The 16,697-nt window shown below is 33.7% G+C and overlaps 1 protein-coding gene across 1 annotated transcript in view; it reads right to left on the reverse strand.

Annotated features, from left to right (window-relative positions):
- Positions 1 to 16,697, reverse strand: part of TAOK3 (TAO kinase 3) — a 188,760-nt gene that overhangs the window by 86,832 nt on the left and 85,231 nt on the right. The window contains exon 2 of the mRNA XM_065889939.1: positions 8,786 to 8,889. The gene's annotated coding sequence lies outside the window, so the exon portion shown is untranslated. The remainder of the gene's footprint in view (positions 1 to 8,785; positions 8,890 to 16,697) is intronic.

The raw sequence follows: 16,697 nt of genomic DNA on the forward strand, positions 1-16,697 counted from the left end.
CTGACTGACAATAGAGGTAAGACATGCAATGTGCTTTGGAGTATATAGCTTCCTAACTAATTTTTCTTTTTCTTTTTTTTTTTTTTTTTGGTTGGTACTATGTAGATTTGGAGAGGACAGTTTGGTGAGAAAAACATTGGTGTTAAAATATATTACGATTCAGCTGCTACCTTTTTTATGAAAAAATAATTCTGCTTTTGAAGTATTTTCCTTTAGGTGTGATCTGTTGTACCTATAGCATCATTAGTGGTATTTAAAAGTTTCTATACCTGACAGTTTACTTAGACAAATGCAAAGAACAATGAACAATGATTTCTAAGGAGCTAATAAATAGTCATTTAAATCACAAATTAGCTTAATTTTAGTTTACAGTAATCTAAATTTTGGAAAAATTTATTTATTTGTATATTACAATGACATTTCTTAGCATAAATATACTTATTTTCAGAAGCTTATAAGGATGCAATAGACATAATTCTGTTTAATATACATAACTGTGGATAGACTTAACATTGATTAAGTGCTACCTTTTAAAATTTGGATTTTTGTTTTCACTCTCCCTCTCAAGATAACTTTGAGATAGATATGTGTGAGAAATACACAGTAGATGGCAAAACAGAATGCTAGGATGTGAAGGGAAAGTTGACAAAAGTATAATTGATTCAGATATTTTTGTTGAACAAGTAAAACCAAAGATTTTTCCCCCCAACATCACAAATTAATTGTATTTCTTTTTGATTTCCTTGGAGACACATGTAGAATAAAATGTAATTTAAAATAAACAAGAAAATTATATCTCAATAAATCTGTTTCAAAAGCAGTTTGGTCTGATTAATACTGAAATAGTAACAGCTAACATTTATTAAGCACTACTATGTGTCAGGCAAGACTAAATTCCTTTATAAGCCAAGGAAAATCACAATAATTCTTTTATACCATACTAAGAAATTTGGAGTTTATCTTGAGGGTAATGGGTAGCCATTGAAGGTTTTAAACAGGAAAAAGGATTCCCCCACAACACTGCATCTGTAATCATGAGTAGTCATCCTGCCAAGCCATGAATGCCAATAATCAAGCATAAAGTCAGTATACCAATACTATTGAAAAAATAACTTAAATTTAGTTACTTGTTAGGCAACTAAGTACATAAAGCTCAAAAGTACTATTGCCTTCACTGCTTAGAGAATAGAAAAGAGAAAACGGATTAAATCAAAGACATGCCTTTTCAGACCATGCCAAAAAAAAAAAAAAAAAAAGCAAATTACAAAATTTCCGTTAGGAAAAACAAAAAGATCTATGAACCAAATTTATGAGAACTAAAATCTTTTCAATCACCAAGATGTATTTTAAACTTGAATATTTTGGCTTCAATGTGATTAAAGCTAAGTACTATGGATAACCATTTGGGAACACACACAGACTACTAAGTCATACTATAGACTAAAGTGATTTTTCGAAAGAAATAAATATTAAAATTATATTTAAAATAAAATAATATTAAAATAATTTTAAAAATGAGATCATAAAAACTTCTAAAATAATTTGCAGATAAGTATTTAGTTATTGAGCAAGATATCTGAGGCAAAAACCATAAACTAAAATCAGTAAGCTTGATAATACACAACATATTTATCTTAAAAAATATAATGAATGGATTTCTGCTTCCAGCCAAGATGGAGTAACAGGACTGGATTTGTTATCCACCAGAAACAAATAAAACACTGGAAAAACATGAAATTATGGTATTTTAACACAATGGATATCAGGCAGAGAAGGACAGTGATCCCAGAGGAACAGCAAACAAGGAGGGCTAAAACTGTCCCAATTTAATGGCCTGGAAAGCACAGAAAGTAGGGGGTGGGGAAACCCAATTAGAGCCTGGGGCACTCCAGAGATGAGGGTCCAGGGTGACCAAAATGGCTAGAGTTCTCAGGGCACAGTACTAAATAGAAGAGAACAGCACAGAAAGAAGATATGGAGATAAGCGGAGAGTTCCCATCAAGTCTTCAGCTGACTACTGATCTATGCATGCAAGTGAGAAAACTACGCCAGACCAGGCAGGGTGGAAGAAAACCCTATATGAAAGAATTAAAGAAAACAGTACCTAGGGCTCATGAAGAGCTGTAAATAGTGCCTGTTACCATTAGCCTGAATAGGAAATCTCATAATTCATGGGGAATTGTTTAGAGTACTTACAAGAGTCTAATCTTAGTAGCAGGAAATTACCATAGACTAAGTGCTGTTCTGGATGCCTAACAAAATTTAAAAGCAGGATCTTTATGGATTAAATTATTCCATGTAACTTAACTGTGTCCCAGAACAAAGCTCACAAATATTTAAAGGAATTAAAAAAAAATCTAATATCCAAAAAGGTAAAATTCACAATGTCTAAAAAAAAAAAAAATCACCAAGCATCCCAAGAAACAGGAAAATATGACACATAATGATGAGAAAAATCAATTGAAACCAATTCAGGACTGATATAGATGATAGTTGCTAGATTAGCAGACAAGAGTATTAAAACATTTATTACAACTGTATTCCATATATTTAAAAAGTTAGGAAATATCAAACACATAGAGATAGTCAAGATATAAAGAGACACAAACTGAACCTCTAGAGGTGAAAGCTACAATGTCCGAGATGAAAAATACACTGCATGGGATGAATAGCAGATGAGATTTCTGAAAAAAAGGTTTATGAACTTGAAGATATGACAGTAGAAACTATCCAAAATGAAACATACAGAGAAAAAAAATAACAAAATAATAAACAACCAAAAAAAAGAGCATCAGTGAGTTGTGGAACAATTTCAAATGGACTAGTATATATCTAATTGGAGTCCCTGAAGAGAAGAGAGAGATGTTGAGGCAGAGAAAATATTTGGAGAAATAATAGTGGAAAAAACTTACAATTCTGATTAAAATTGTAAACCACAGATCCAAGAAGGTCAATGGGGCTCAAGAACAAGAATGAGGATAAGAAAAATGGGGAAAATTACACCAAACATATCATAATAAATTGTTCAAAACGTGATAAAGCAAAAATCATGAAAGCAGCCAGAGACAGAAAACACATTATGTATAGACATTATGTAAGGACAACAATGACAGCAGATTCTTCACTGGAGATAACACCAGTGAGAAGACAATCAAGCAACATTTTTAAAGTGCTAAGTTCAAACTAAAATTCTGTGTCCTGTAAAAAGGTCTTTGAAAAATGAAGGCAGAATAGAGGGTTTTAGACATAAAAAGCTGAAAGAATTCATGACCTGACCACCAGCACTGTAGGAAATGCTAAAGGAAATCCTTTAGACATAAGCAAAAATCATACCAGATGGAAACAGAGCTTTACAAAACATTGAAAAAGCACTGAAAATGGTTAACTATTTGGTTAAATATTTAAGATTTCCCCCCATTATTTAAACTTCTTTAAAGTATAATTCACTGTTTAAACAAAAATAACAATATAGTGTGAGTTTATAACATGTAGAAGTAAAACGCATGAGAACACGAAGTTGGGAATGATAGAAATTGAAGCACAGTGCTGTAAAGTTATCATACTATACACAAAAAGGTATACTATCACTTGAGTATGGACAGCGGATTAATACATAAATGTGTATCCAAATATAAATACATATATGCATGCATGTGTACACATGTGTCTATATACACACTTTAAATAAAAAGACACAAGTAGGCTAAAAGCATGGAAAAAGACACAATACTAATCAAAAGAAAGCTGGGCTAGCTATATTAATATCAGATAACGTGGATTTCAATGCAAAGATATTACAAAGATTATTTCATAATGATAAAAAGATTGGATCAATTTATCAAGATAATATAACAATCCTAAATGTTTATACACCTAATAAAAAACGTTTCAAAATACATGATTAAAAACTGATTTACCTGCAAGGAGAAATAGACAAATCCACAATTGTAGTTGGAGATTTCAATATCCTTTCCTCAATAACTGATAGAAAAAATAGACAGAAAATCAGTAAGGATATAGAAGACCTGAACAACACTATCAACCAATTTGATTACTGACATTGAAATATGATTATTAACATTGATGTTTCAACCCAGAAACATCATAATACATATTCTTTTCAAGTGCACACAGAACATTTACCAAGACAGGCCATATTCTGGGCCATACAACAAGACTCAATAAATTAAAAGGACTTAAGTTATCCTAGGTATATTCTCTGAACACAATGGAGTTAAATTAGAAAATCAACAGCAGACAGATAATATGAAAAAAATCCCCAAATACTGGAAACTAAATAACACAATAAAAAGTAATCCATGGGTCAAAAAATAAACCAAAAGAGAAACTAGAAAATACTTTTATCTTAATTAAAATGAAAGCAGAAGGCGTCAAAATTCGTGGGATACCACTAAAGCAGTACTCATGTGGAAATCTATAGCAATAAACTCCTGTTTTGGAAAAGAAGGTCTCAAATCAATGACCTCAGCTTCCACTATTTTTTTAAAAACCAGGAAAAAAAAGAGCAAATTAAACCCAAAGTAAGGAGAGAAAGGAAATAATAAAGATTAAAGCAGAAATCAATGAAATAGAAAAACAAAAACAAAAATCAATGAAAGCAAAGCTGGTTCTTTGATAAAAGTAATCAAATTTGGGCTTCCCTGGTGGCGCAGTGGTTGAGAGTCCGCCTGCCGATGCAGGGGACACGGGTTCGTGCCCCGGTCTGGGAAGATCCCACATGCCGCGGAGCGGCTGGGCCCGTGAGCCATGGCCGCTGAGCCTGCGCGTCTGGAGCCTGTCCTCCGCAACGGGAGAGGCCACAACAGTGAGAGGCCCGCGTAACGCATAAAAAAAAAAAAAAAAAAAAAACAAACAAACAAAAAAAGTAATCAAATTTATAAACCTTGCCAGACTGATCAGGAAAAAAAATCAGAAGACATAATTACCAGTATCACAAATGAGAGGGATAACATCACTACAGATTCTATAGATATCAGAAGGATAATCAGGGAGTATTATATTATGCAAATTGTACAACATTGTGTAATTATTATTCAACAACTTAGATGAAGTGGATAAATTCTCTGCAAGACACAAATCAACAAAGTTTACACCAGAAGAAACAGATAACCTCAATACCTCTGCATCTATTAAAGTAATTGAATTTGTAATTTAAAATCTTCCCACAAAGAAAACTCCAGAATCAAATGGTTTAATTGGTGAATTCAACCAAACATCTAAGAAAGATACAATATTAATTTTACACATCTCTTTCAGAAAATGGAAAAGGAGACATACTTTCTAGGATTAATTCTATGAGGCTTGTATTACCCTGACACCAAAGCCAGACAAAAACATTACAAGAAAGAAAGCAACAGAGTAAAATTCTTGAAGACTATAGATATAAATATTCACAACAAAATTATAGCAAATATAGTTCAGTAATATATAAAATAGATAATACATCACGACTAGGTGGAATTTATTACAGGAATGCAAGGTTGGTTTAACACTCAAAAATCAGTTAAAAAAAAAAAGAATCAATGTAATTCACCATATCAACAAACTGATAAAAAGTCAAATGATCATCTCTAAAGATGCAGAAAAAGCATATGACAAAATCCGAAATTCATTCCTGATAAAAACTCTTGAGCCAACTAGGAATATCAGGTAACATCCCCAACCTAATACAGGAAATCTATGAAACATTTACAGCCAATGTCAAATATAATGGTGAAAGACCAACTGCTTTCCTCCTATGATCAGGAACAAGGCAAGGATGTCTGGTCTCAACACTTCTATTCAGCATTGTGCTGGATGTTCTATAAGTGCAACAAGGGAAGAAAAAAGAAGTAAAAAGTAGCAAGACTGGAAAGAAAGAAGTTGGACTTTTACTGACAACCAACATAATCACCTGTGTAGAAAATTCAATGGAACTAATACGTGAGTTTATCAAAGTTGCAGAATACAAGATCAATATATAAAGCTCAATTATATTTCTATATATGAACAAATGGATATCTAAAGTTTTAAATATCACTTATAATAGCATCAAAAAATGAAATACTTAGGGATAAATCTGACAAAGGATCTGTAAGACTTGTACACTGAAAACTACAAAATAATAATGAAAGGAAGTAAAGACATAATGAAAAGTTATAGTGTGGTTATAGGTCAGAAGACTCAATATTGAGTATTTTTTAGAAAGAGAAATTGAGAAGCTGATTCTCAAATTCATATGAAAATGCAATGGACCTAAAACAACTAAAACGACTTTGAAAAAGGAAGACAAAATTGGAGGGCTAACATAACCTGATTGCAAGATTTATCATTAAGATTACAGTTATCAAGACACTGTGATACTGGTGTGTATGTGTGTGTATGTGTATATATATATTTGTGTGTATATATATACACACAAATAAATCTATGCAACAAAACAGGAAGTACAGAAACAGACCCACACATTTATGGACAACTGAATTTCGTCCATAGAAGGTAGACCCACACATTTATGGACAACTGAATTTCGTCCATAGAAGATGGAGAATATCTTCCACTAATGGTGCCATAACAATTGCATATGTCTATCTTTGATTCATATTGACACCATATACAAAAATTAACTCCAAATGGATTATAGAACTAAATGTAAAACATACAACTAAAAAAATTGTGAAGAAAACACAAGAGAAAATCTTTGTGACCTTGGGTTAGGCAAGAATTTCTTAGATATAAAAACAAAAGCACACTCCACAAAGGAAAAAAAGGTTAAATTAGAATAAAAACATACTCTTTTTGAAAGACCCTGTTAAGAAAATGAAAAGATAAGCCACAGTAGAAGATCTCTGCAAAACATATATCTCATAATGGATTTGCATTCATAAAATATAAAGAATCCTCAAAACTCAATTAAAAGAACATGAACAACCAAATTTTAAAAATGAGAAAAACATTAGAACACACACTTCACCAAGAAAGATAAATGGATGGCAACTAAGCCAAAAAAAAAAGATGCTTAACATCACTATTCATTAGGGAGATACAAATTAAAATCCCAGTGAGATACTACGACAAACTTATTAGAATGGCTGACATTAAAAAGACAGACCATACCAGGTGTTGGCAAGGATTTGAAATAACTGGATCTCTCAGACACTGCTGGCTGGATGTAAAAATGGTACAAACACTTTGGAAAACTATTTGTCAGTTTCCTAAAAAGTGAAACATACATCTACCATATGACATAGCCATTCCACTCCTAGGTATTCACCCAAGAAAAATGAAAGCAAATGTCCATACAAAGCACTGTACAAGAAAGTTAATGGCAGCTTTATTTTTAATAGTCAAAACTGGAAATAATCCAAACATCCATCAACAGATGAATGGATAAACAGTCTGTAGTACTTGCAGACAATGGAATGCAACTCAGAAATAAAATGAACTATTGATACATGCTACAACATGGATGAATCTCAAAATAATTATGCTGAGTGAAATAAGCCAGAACAAAAATAGAGAACACATCAATACTTTATGATTTCATTTATATAAAGTTCTGGAAAATGCAAAGTAACCTAGAGTTATGGCATATCAGTGGTTGCCTAGGGAAAGGGCTGGGGTGAGAAGAGGTTAGGGAGGTATTGAAAAAGGATACAAAGAAGCTTTTGGGAGTGACGGATATGTTTACTAACTTCATCATGTGACGGATACACACACACACACACACACACACACACACACATCTTAAAATGTTATGTTACTTAATATGTTCAGATTACTGTATGTCAATTAATAATTATTACTTTAAAAAGTTGCAATAAACAAAACTGAAAGGCAAGTAAGTTGGGGATGGTTCTTGCAAAATATGTGCCAGTGAAGTTATTCTTAATATCAGATAGGTGAACATACACATATACATACACCAACACACACACTCAAAGGACACAAATAGGAAATTAAAAAAGAAAAAAGCAGTGTCTATTAATGATATGAAACATATATAATTTCACTAATAATCAGAGAAATAAAAAGTAAAATAGCAAGACACCTCATTTCACCCACCAAATTGATAAAGTAATAGAGAAAAGATACATTTTTTTGGTGAGGGCATAAGGAAACAGTCATCTTTATACACTCCTGGAAGAATAGAATGGGAACATTCTCTGACCAAGTATTATCCTTCTACAGGGAGTTTCTACATGGCAGTTTCTACTTGTTTTGTTTTATTTTAGTAAAAGAGGCAGGGTGTAAGGTAGAGCATAGGAGGGATGCAACAGTGAAGATGGGAAACAACGTTTCTTTCACCTACAAATTTGGATTTCTTTGCAGACTTGTGTTTTATCTGAAGTAGGTGTTGGGATTTCAGGTTATCTTTTATTTCCTTCTTTTTGTTTATTTCTATTTTCTAAATGTGCTGCAAAGCCTATTACTTCTGTGATTAGAGAAAAAGTGATCTGAAAAAATTTTATCTCAAAGTCTAATTATAAATCACTACAACAGAAAATGGTAATATATATTTCCAGAAAATAATTTGATAATAGGGATAAAATAACTTTAGCCAGGTAATTCTCCGTATTTTAAGCTATAACTGAAAATGAAGAAAATCTATAAGGAAATAATTTGAAACTAAAAAATTTTTATAAAAGAATATGTTATCTTAATTTTATTAATTCCTTTTAATTTTTCTCACAAATATAATAAAAATTCCTCATAGAAAAACCAGAAAACACAATTTGTTCCCATTTTACGGGAGAAAGCTAAGTCATGGATTTATGGACAATACCTTTTCGTGTATGGCACAAAATATACTGTATTGCTCAGACTCATTTTAGCAGCAATCTTTTTTTTTCTCTTTTATAACTTCAGTCTTTTGTATTTATGGTGAACCTATGAAAAAAGAAGAATAAAATATGTAATTATAGGGGCAAAATTCAAGAAGCAATAATCGATAACATGATAGTTTTAAATATTTACAAATGTAACATTACAAAGTTAAAATGTTATCTTCATCAGTTTGTGGATGACAAATGTAAAAGGTAGGATTTTCACAACAAAGACACAAGCTACTGTCTCACAAACAATATCAGGTAAACCAATGTGTCGTTAGATTTCAGAATCTATACTGAGGCTTCCACCGGTCTGTTTGAGTCCAAGGAAACTCAATAGAGGCTACGAGTAGACAGGACTAATCTGACAGCATGTGGTGATGCTACTGATTCTCTGTCAGTACAGCTTTTATTTTAAATTGCTTTTCCAATAGGCATGATGATTTATATTGACTCATCTATCTTCCCTTTCCTGGTCTCTCTATAACCAAAATCTTTCAGATTTGGGGGTAGTGATAATTCTTTATTATCTATCAAAGAAGTACATGCTCAATGTAGAAAATATAAGAAATATACACCATTATGAAAAAAAATCCTTAATCCTACCTAGGACAAACTTCATTAGCAATTGGGATAATTTTCTCCATGAACATATTTACTTCTTCAAGCACATATTTATTTTGTTATACAGCTGAAATCACATTGTACATATAATTCCACAGTCAACCTGTTTATCTAACTCTAGATTATACATATTTTGCCATGTTATCAAACATTATTCACAAAGATAATTTAAGGGCTGCTCAATGTGTATCGTATGGAAGAGCCACAACTCACTCACAACAGTTTCTCCACAGTTTGAAACCAAGGCTGTTATTCAACCCTCTGTTTGTTGAACTACTAAAAATTATTGTTTTGAAGACCTTGTGCTTATTATCTATGCACTTAACATTTAGGGCTTTTTTGGAATGGATTTCTAGAAGTAGAACTACTGGGTCAAAGAATATAACAATTTAAAACACGTATATTGAAATAATCTTTGGATGCTTGACTAGCTTTGGAGATGAAATCCTTACAGGAGGAAAAAACTATACATAAAAAAAAGGCACTGACCTCCATTTTCACATTTTTCCTGTAGAGGATATCCCAATCTCTTCTCACGTCTATACTTACAAACTAATCTTTTTCATTATTTTGTTATTCCCTCTGATTCTATGGCTGTGGAATGCTTTAGATTAACTGGTAGCTAAAACTTGCCTGAATTCAGCATCACACTTTACCTAACCATCAACCAATCAATAACTACAATGTCTGCATGTATGTCCTGCTAATCTAGTCTGACTATAGCTTCAAGGAACTAAAACATTCCTTATTATATGAACACTAGTTGCGAAATTTCTGAGAAAGTAGTTTTAAATAAGGCATTTACTAACATCCTCATGTCCTGAATAGCTCGAAATGCAGGAGGTGCTCACTCCTAGAAAATATTTTTCTAATGCTATGGACACACATGCCTAGTATTTTTCTTCTCTCTAAATACTTATTCATTTTTACATAATTTTTCTTAAAATGGGTACTCTCTCCATCTGCAGTTGCATGGCTCTATAAATGTTTTAAAATAAACTCTCTAAGACACCTAGGAATTAAACTTTCTTGATTTTATCATTTTTCCCCCCTGCTAGAATACTGCACATGGTATTGAAGCTGAAAACCATATTCCTAAAGTTTATCTATTACATCTAAAAGATGCTCACAGTTTTGTCCCATTTAACCACCTTCCTTCTTTCTTTATAAATGTCTCTTGGATTCCATGAAACTGTCTTCCCCTGTTTTTCCACATTATTCCTCCTATAGCTCCTCTCCTCTCTGAGCTCTAAATCAGTGTGTTCCTCCAGGTATTTCCCAAAGCCCTCTGTGTGATGCAAGCTGCTATCCTAATTTCTGTTCACTTGAATGGTTTCAAGTAACACTTTGTCACTAGACAGTTCTGGCCTCCAGGCTAAAACCCAGTCCCATTCTTTCAACTATCTGTTTGGCTTCTCCCCTAAATGTCTCACGTGTACCTCACAATAACTTTCACTCTCCCCTTCTCCTTGTCCTTAACATTCAACTAAATCACAAGTGTGCTTTAAATATTTCTTTTTATCTGTTCTTCACTTTTCCGTTCTGTTAGCATTTGTTATCTCTTTCCTCTGTTTCTGCTCTTTCAGCCTCTCGTCTAAATTTTCTGGAATTCATCTTTAAAACACTATTATCACAATCACCTTCCTGAAGCACAGTTGAGATAATATCACAGCTCTGCTCAAAATCCTTCCATGTTCCCACACTACCTACAGGATTAAGGATAACTTTACCTAACTAACATTCAAAGCTGGCCTCAAACCACTACCCCAACCTAAATTCTTAGACTCTATAATCAGGAAAAAATGAATTACTACAGTTGCATTTTCATACCTTTGTCTTTGCTTATGCTACTGCCTCTACCCAGAATATCCATATCCCAATTACTCTCACAGTCCAGCTAAATGTCACCTCCCTTATAAGACCAACCATTTTCTCCCTTTGCATCAGTTTTAAATACTCATATATATTAGTACTCTAACTGGATGACAAGTGCTTCTTCAAAGGAGGATACATGTCAGATCTAAGTTTTGATTAATCATTATATTTCCATGGCATCTTTAAAAAATTATTTTTGAGATACAATTCACGTACGATTCACCCATTTAAAGTGTACAATGGTTTTTAGTATATTCACAAGTATGTGCAAGCATCACCACAGTCAATTTTAGAACATTTTCGTCACCACAAAAAGAAGTCCCATTTCCTTTAGCTATCAAGTCCTCCCACCCCAATCACTCCATTCCTTAGCAACCACTAGTCTGTCTCTATAGATTTCCCTGTTCTGAACATTTCATTTGAATGGAATCATATGATATGAGGTTTTCTGTGACTGGCTTCTTTCCCTAGCATAATGTTTTTAAGGTTCACCCATGTTGTAGCATGAATCAATATTTCTTTCTATTGACAAATAGAAATCCACTGTATAGATATACCACACTTTGCTTATCCACTTATAAGCTGATGTATATTTGGGTTGTTTCCACTTTTTGGCTATTATGAATAATGCTGTTATAATCACTTGTGTACACATACATTTAGTTTCTCTTTTTTTTTTTCTTTTTTTGTGCGGTACGCGGGCCTCTCACTGTTGTGGCCCCTCCCATTTTAGAGCACAGGCTCCGGACGCGCAGGCTCAACGGCCATGGCTCACGGGCCCAGCCGCTCCGTGGCACGTGGGATCCTCCCGGACCGGGGCACAAACCCGCATCCCCTGCATCGGCAGGCGGACTCTCAACCACTGCGCCACCAGGGAAGCCCCTGTGGCATCTTTATATAACAGATAGTCCATAAAAATCTGCTGAAATCTCCTTCCCTTTTCCACCCAAATCTTAACACTAAAAATGTTCTTTAAATTCATCCTTCCCTCAAAAGCTGAACAAGGACGTTTTTCCTTCCAAGAGGACAGCATTTTAAGAATTAACTGAAGATAGTGATATGCATGAAATTATTTTTTTCCTCTTCCTTGACCTCCTGCAACCTCAGGTATTACCATTTATAGTGAGAACTCAGAACTGTGCCAAGAATGTAGAATTTCAGGTCTTAGGCTCTTGGGCCAACTGAACAATCCAGCTAGCTTAGAGGCAAAGATTGCATCAGAGATGTGAAACTGAAATAATTTTCTTCATGCTTTATTCTAAGGAATGGAAATCCTCCAAGAATGATAGTCAAGTAAATTATTTTTCACAGACATTCTAACTTAATATACACTTGATAGAGAGTAGAAATATAAATATTTTTTCATATTTTTCCTTTTCTCAGAAACTTTCAAGAAAGATGATTCAGTGAAGATCTTAGTTGCCTTTCAATGTTGTAGTCACACTTCTGCAACAATAAACTTGGAGCCAACTAGATTGAAAATCCACAATATTTTAGCATTAAGAAAGGGAGTAAGATTAAGAATGTTTCATATAGGTTATCACTTATATGTGGAATCTAAAATATGACACAAATGAACTTATCTACGAAACAGAAACAGATTCACAAACATAGAGAACAGACTTGTCATTGCCAAGTGGGATGGGGAGTGGGGAAGGGATGGATTGGGAGTTTGGGATTAGCAGATGCAGCCTATTATATTTAGAATGGATAAACAACAACATCCTACTGTATAGCACAGGGAACTACATTCAATAACCTGTGATAAGCCATAATGGAAAAGAATATGAAAAAGAATGTATATATATATGTATAACTGAATCACTTTTCTGTACAGCAGAAATTAACACAACATTGTAAATTAACTATACTTCAATTAAAAAAAATAAAAAAATAAAAAAAATAAAAAAATTAAAAAAAATAAAAAAAGAATTATAAAGATCAGACATATCAATTGTTTTTTTTTAAATTCAATCTCAGAAAAGTTAAGTGTCAAATCATACTTATGCAGTACTGTTATCCCAAATTAAAATTCCTTCTAATTTCTCACTTCAGAAAACTTTTCTGAATCAAGCTGCTTAAGTCAGGCTTCAGAACACCAAACAGTTTCCTATTTTGCTATATTTTGGAGGTTAATAAGAAAAGTGTAATTTAATAAGATTGAACTTCTCTGTCTTTATTTCTCCAAATAATACTTGAATACATAGTGGTGGGTTCAGTTCTTATGGAGACTGAAGCATCGACAAATTTGGGGATCTCTTTAAGAAAAAAAATTTATAAAATTTCCACACAAGAATAGGTATAGGGCCTTAGAAGGGGCTGGTGTAAATAAGGGGCTCTGAAATGTAAGATTCACAGTAAATTTGCCTGTGTAAATTCCTATTATTGCATTCATTATCTTGCCCCAAGAATGTATACAGAGGCAGGCAAAATCTTCATTTTACAGCAGTGAAAAATAGAGTAGAAATAGGTGATTGGACTTTTTCAAAGTCAGGACCAGTCTGGTGTTTTCCCTCCTCTGTTCATATAATACAACCTCCCAATACAGACTTAAAGAAAACTATCTTTAAAGAAATAAACAGAAAACTTATTTTGGACAGTTGTTACCACTGTCTGCCACTAATACCTAACTATTATTCTGAGGTAAGAAACCATTTTTATGGTACTTTCACTGTGAAAGTAAAACTAGATGACAGGTGTTTTTTATGCCAAATGATCACATAGCCCATCATGACAGAATCTGAGAACTGGAAAGGGACCTTTGTGATCATCTAATTTCTACTTAAGCAAATAATGCATAAGTATCTGGGGCATTGATTATCATAATAATGATAACTTGTAGACGACTTTGGGGTCACCATTTAAGACTATGTGTGCTTAAAAAGTAAAAATATCAATTCTTTTGGTTTCTTAAAGAGTATTAGTTTCTCCCTCCCTTAAAAAAAGATGTTTAGGTTAGAGAGATAAATGGGAAAGGAAGAGATCCTTTGGATTTCTTAAATTTAACACTGAAAGTTTTTGTTCTCTCTGATAGTTTTGTATGTGTGGTTAGCAACTTGAAATCAATTATGCATTCATTTTGGGGAAAACGGTACTTTATATGGGTCTTAAAATCAAGACCAGTACAAAAATGGTGTCTATGTCTACATAAATTCTGAACTACTCTAATAGATTTAACCGGTCTTTTGAAGTTTTCATTTTGCACAACTTAATCATATGTGTGGTATGAAAATTGTAATATTTGTAATATACAATAATAATTCACTCTTTAATACAGGGTTCCTCAAACTTGATTAATATTCAGATCCCTTAGAGAAAAATTCTCACAGATCCCTAACATTTTCTGAAATTAGTTTTAGTCATTCATTTATTCATGTGTTCATTCATTCAGCAAATACTTATTAAGTGCTTAATGTGTCCAGTACTGAACAAGGCTTTTAGTTCTTTCCTACTCTCATAGAACTTACATTCTAGTGGAGAGAGACACATAAATATTGATATATCAGGTACTAATAAATATCATAAAGAAAAATAAGATAAAGTAGAGTCAGTGGTCGGGATAAGCCACAGAACTCTTTGGTCATAAGGCAGTCATCCAGATGATCCACTATAGCTTATTATTTAGGAGACAATCATCAAAATGAAAATATAACATTTAAAAATCTCATGGAGAATTTCTGACCTATTTTCATGTCTTCAAATTCCTAGGAGTCTGTGAATTTACTTGAAAACACTCTAGAATGGAATCATATCTTACCTAAGGTGGTTGGGCACAAAGGTGGACACTTAAGGCCAAAACTGCATACAGTTCAAATTATCCTTGAAAATCCCAGTATGCACGGTTTTGTTTATGTAAGCCTTTAAAGTAATTCTCACGCACCACTGCGTTAGTCTAAAGGAAGAAAGTCTACCTACAAAAGGAATTCTTAACCTTTTTTGTGACATTGATCACAGGCAGTCCACAGCCTATGACACCTTCTCAGAATAATGTTTTATTTATTTGTTTATTTTTGGCTGCACCACGTGGCATGCGGGATCTTAGTTCCCTGACCACGGATCGAACCCCTGCCCTCTGCAGTGGAAGTGTGGAGTCTTAACTACTGGACCACCAGGGAAGTCCCTCAGAATAATGATTTAAATGAAAAATATAAACCACTTAGAATTACAAAGGAAAGGAAACCAATCATACTGAAATAGTTACCAAAATATTAAAAAACAGATTTGTGATATATATGTGCCTTTTTTTCTTTGCCGTGCTGCGTGTCTTGCAGGATCCTAGTTCCCTGACGAGGGATCCAACCCGGACACTGGGCAGTGAAAGCGCTAAGCCCTAACCACTGGGCATCCAGGGAATTCCCTATGGCTTCTTTATTAATTCATTTAGTAATGAGAGTTAGTAGGAAGTATAATAACCACAATAATTTCAAAGAATGGTGAACTTAATATTTTGAGATTTCTGTTAACTGTAATGTGTTATAAACTATCTGGGATTTCTTTTGGTGATTGGTGACAAAAATCTCAGATATTGCTAATACTTGTGTGGTTTGTTGCCAACATTTGTAAATTACAAGAAATGCTAAATTTCAGTTAGAGGTTAGTAAAAACAAAAACTTCATGTTTTCTGATAGATTCCTTGATCTGCAGAAATCTGGATGTTCAAATCATTCTCTCTTCAAGATACCAATATAAATGAGGAATTCTGAAGAATTCTAAAGAAAGCCTTCTTATCTGCAGAGTTTACTCCATTCTGTTTTCTATCAAGTCTCTATAATTTCTCTTAATAGAAAGTAATAGAATGCTGTGAGCATTAAATGAGATAACATATACCAGGTATGTAGTAGGTACGGAAAAAAGGTTTGCTAGATATGAATGTAATTCTTACTTGAAAAAAAATCCATATAACATGCAGTTATTTGAAAAGTTGCAGAGATTAACTTGGCATTTCCCACAGTGATTCCACTGAACAGCTCTCACTTCTTTGCCTTTTGGGAGTTAGTTGAAATGCATGTATGCTGCTGTTCTACTGTAAGTACTAAAGATAACAGCCTCTGTCAGGGTTTTTTTTGTTTTGTTTTTTGCTTTTTTTTTTTGCGGTATGCGGGCCTCTCACTGTTGTGGCCTCTCCTGCCGCGGAGCACAGGCTCCGGACGCTCAGGCTCAGCAGCCATGGCCCACGGGCCCAGCTGCTCCGCGGCATATGGGATCCCCCTGGACCGGGGCACGAACCCACGTCCCCTGCATCGGCAGGCGGACTCTCAACCACTGCGCCACCAGGGAAGCCCTCTGTCGGGGTTTTTGGTTGCAAATAACAGAAACCAACTCTGGCTAACTTAGAAATTTAATTATAGGTGTGATACTGTGACTTATATA

The sequence above is a fragment of the Phocoena phocoena genome, chromosome 13 (genome assembly GCF_963924675.1).
Source record: "Phocoena phocoena chromosome 13, mPhoPho1.1, whole genome shotgun sequence".
In the NCBI taxonomy this organism is placed as follows: domain Eukaryota; kingdom Metazoa; phylum Chordata; class Mammalia; order Artiodactyla; family Phocoenidae; genus Phocoena; species Phocoena phocoena.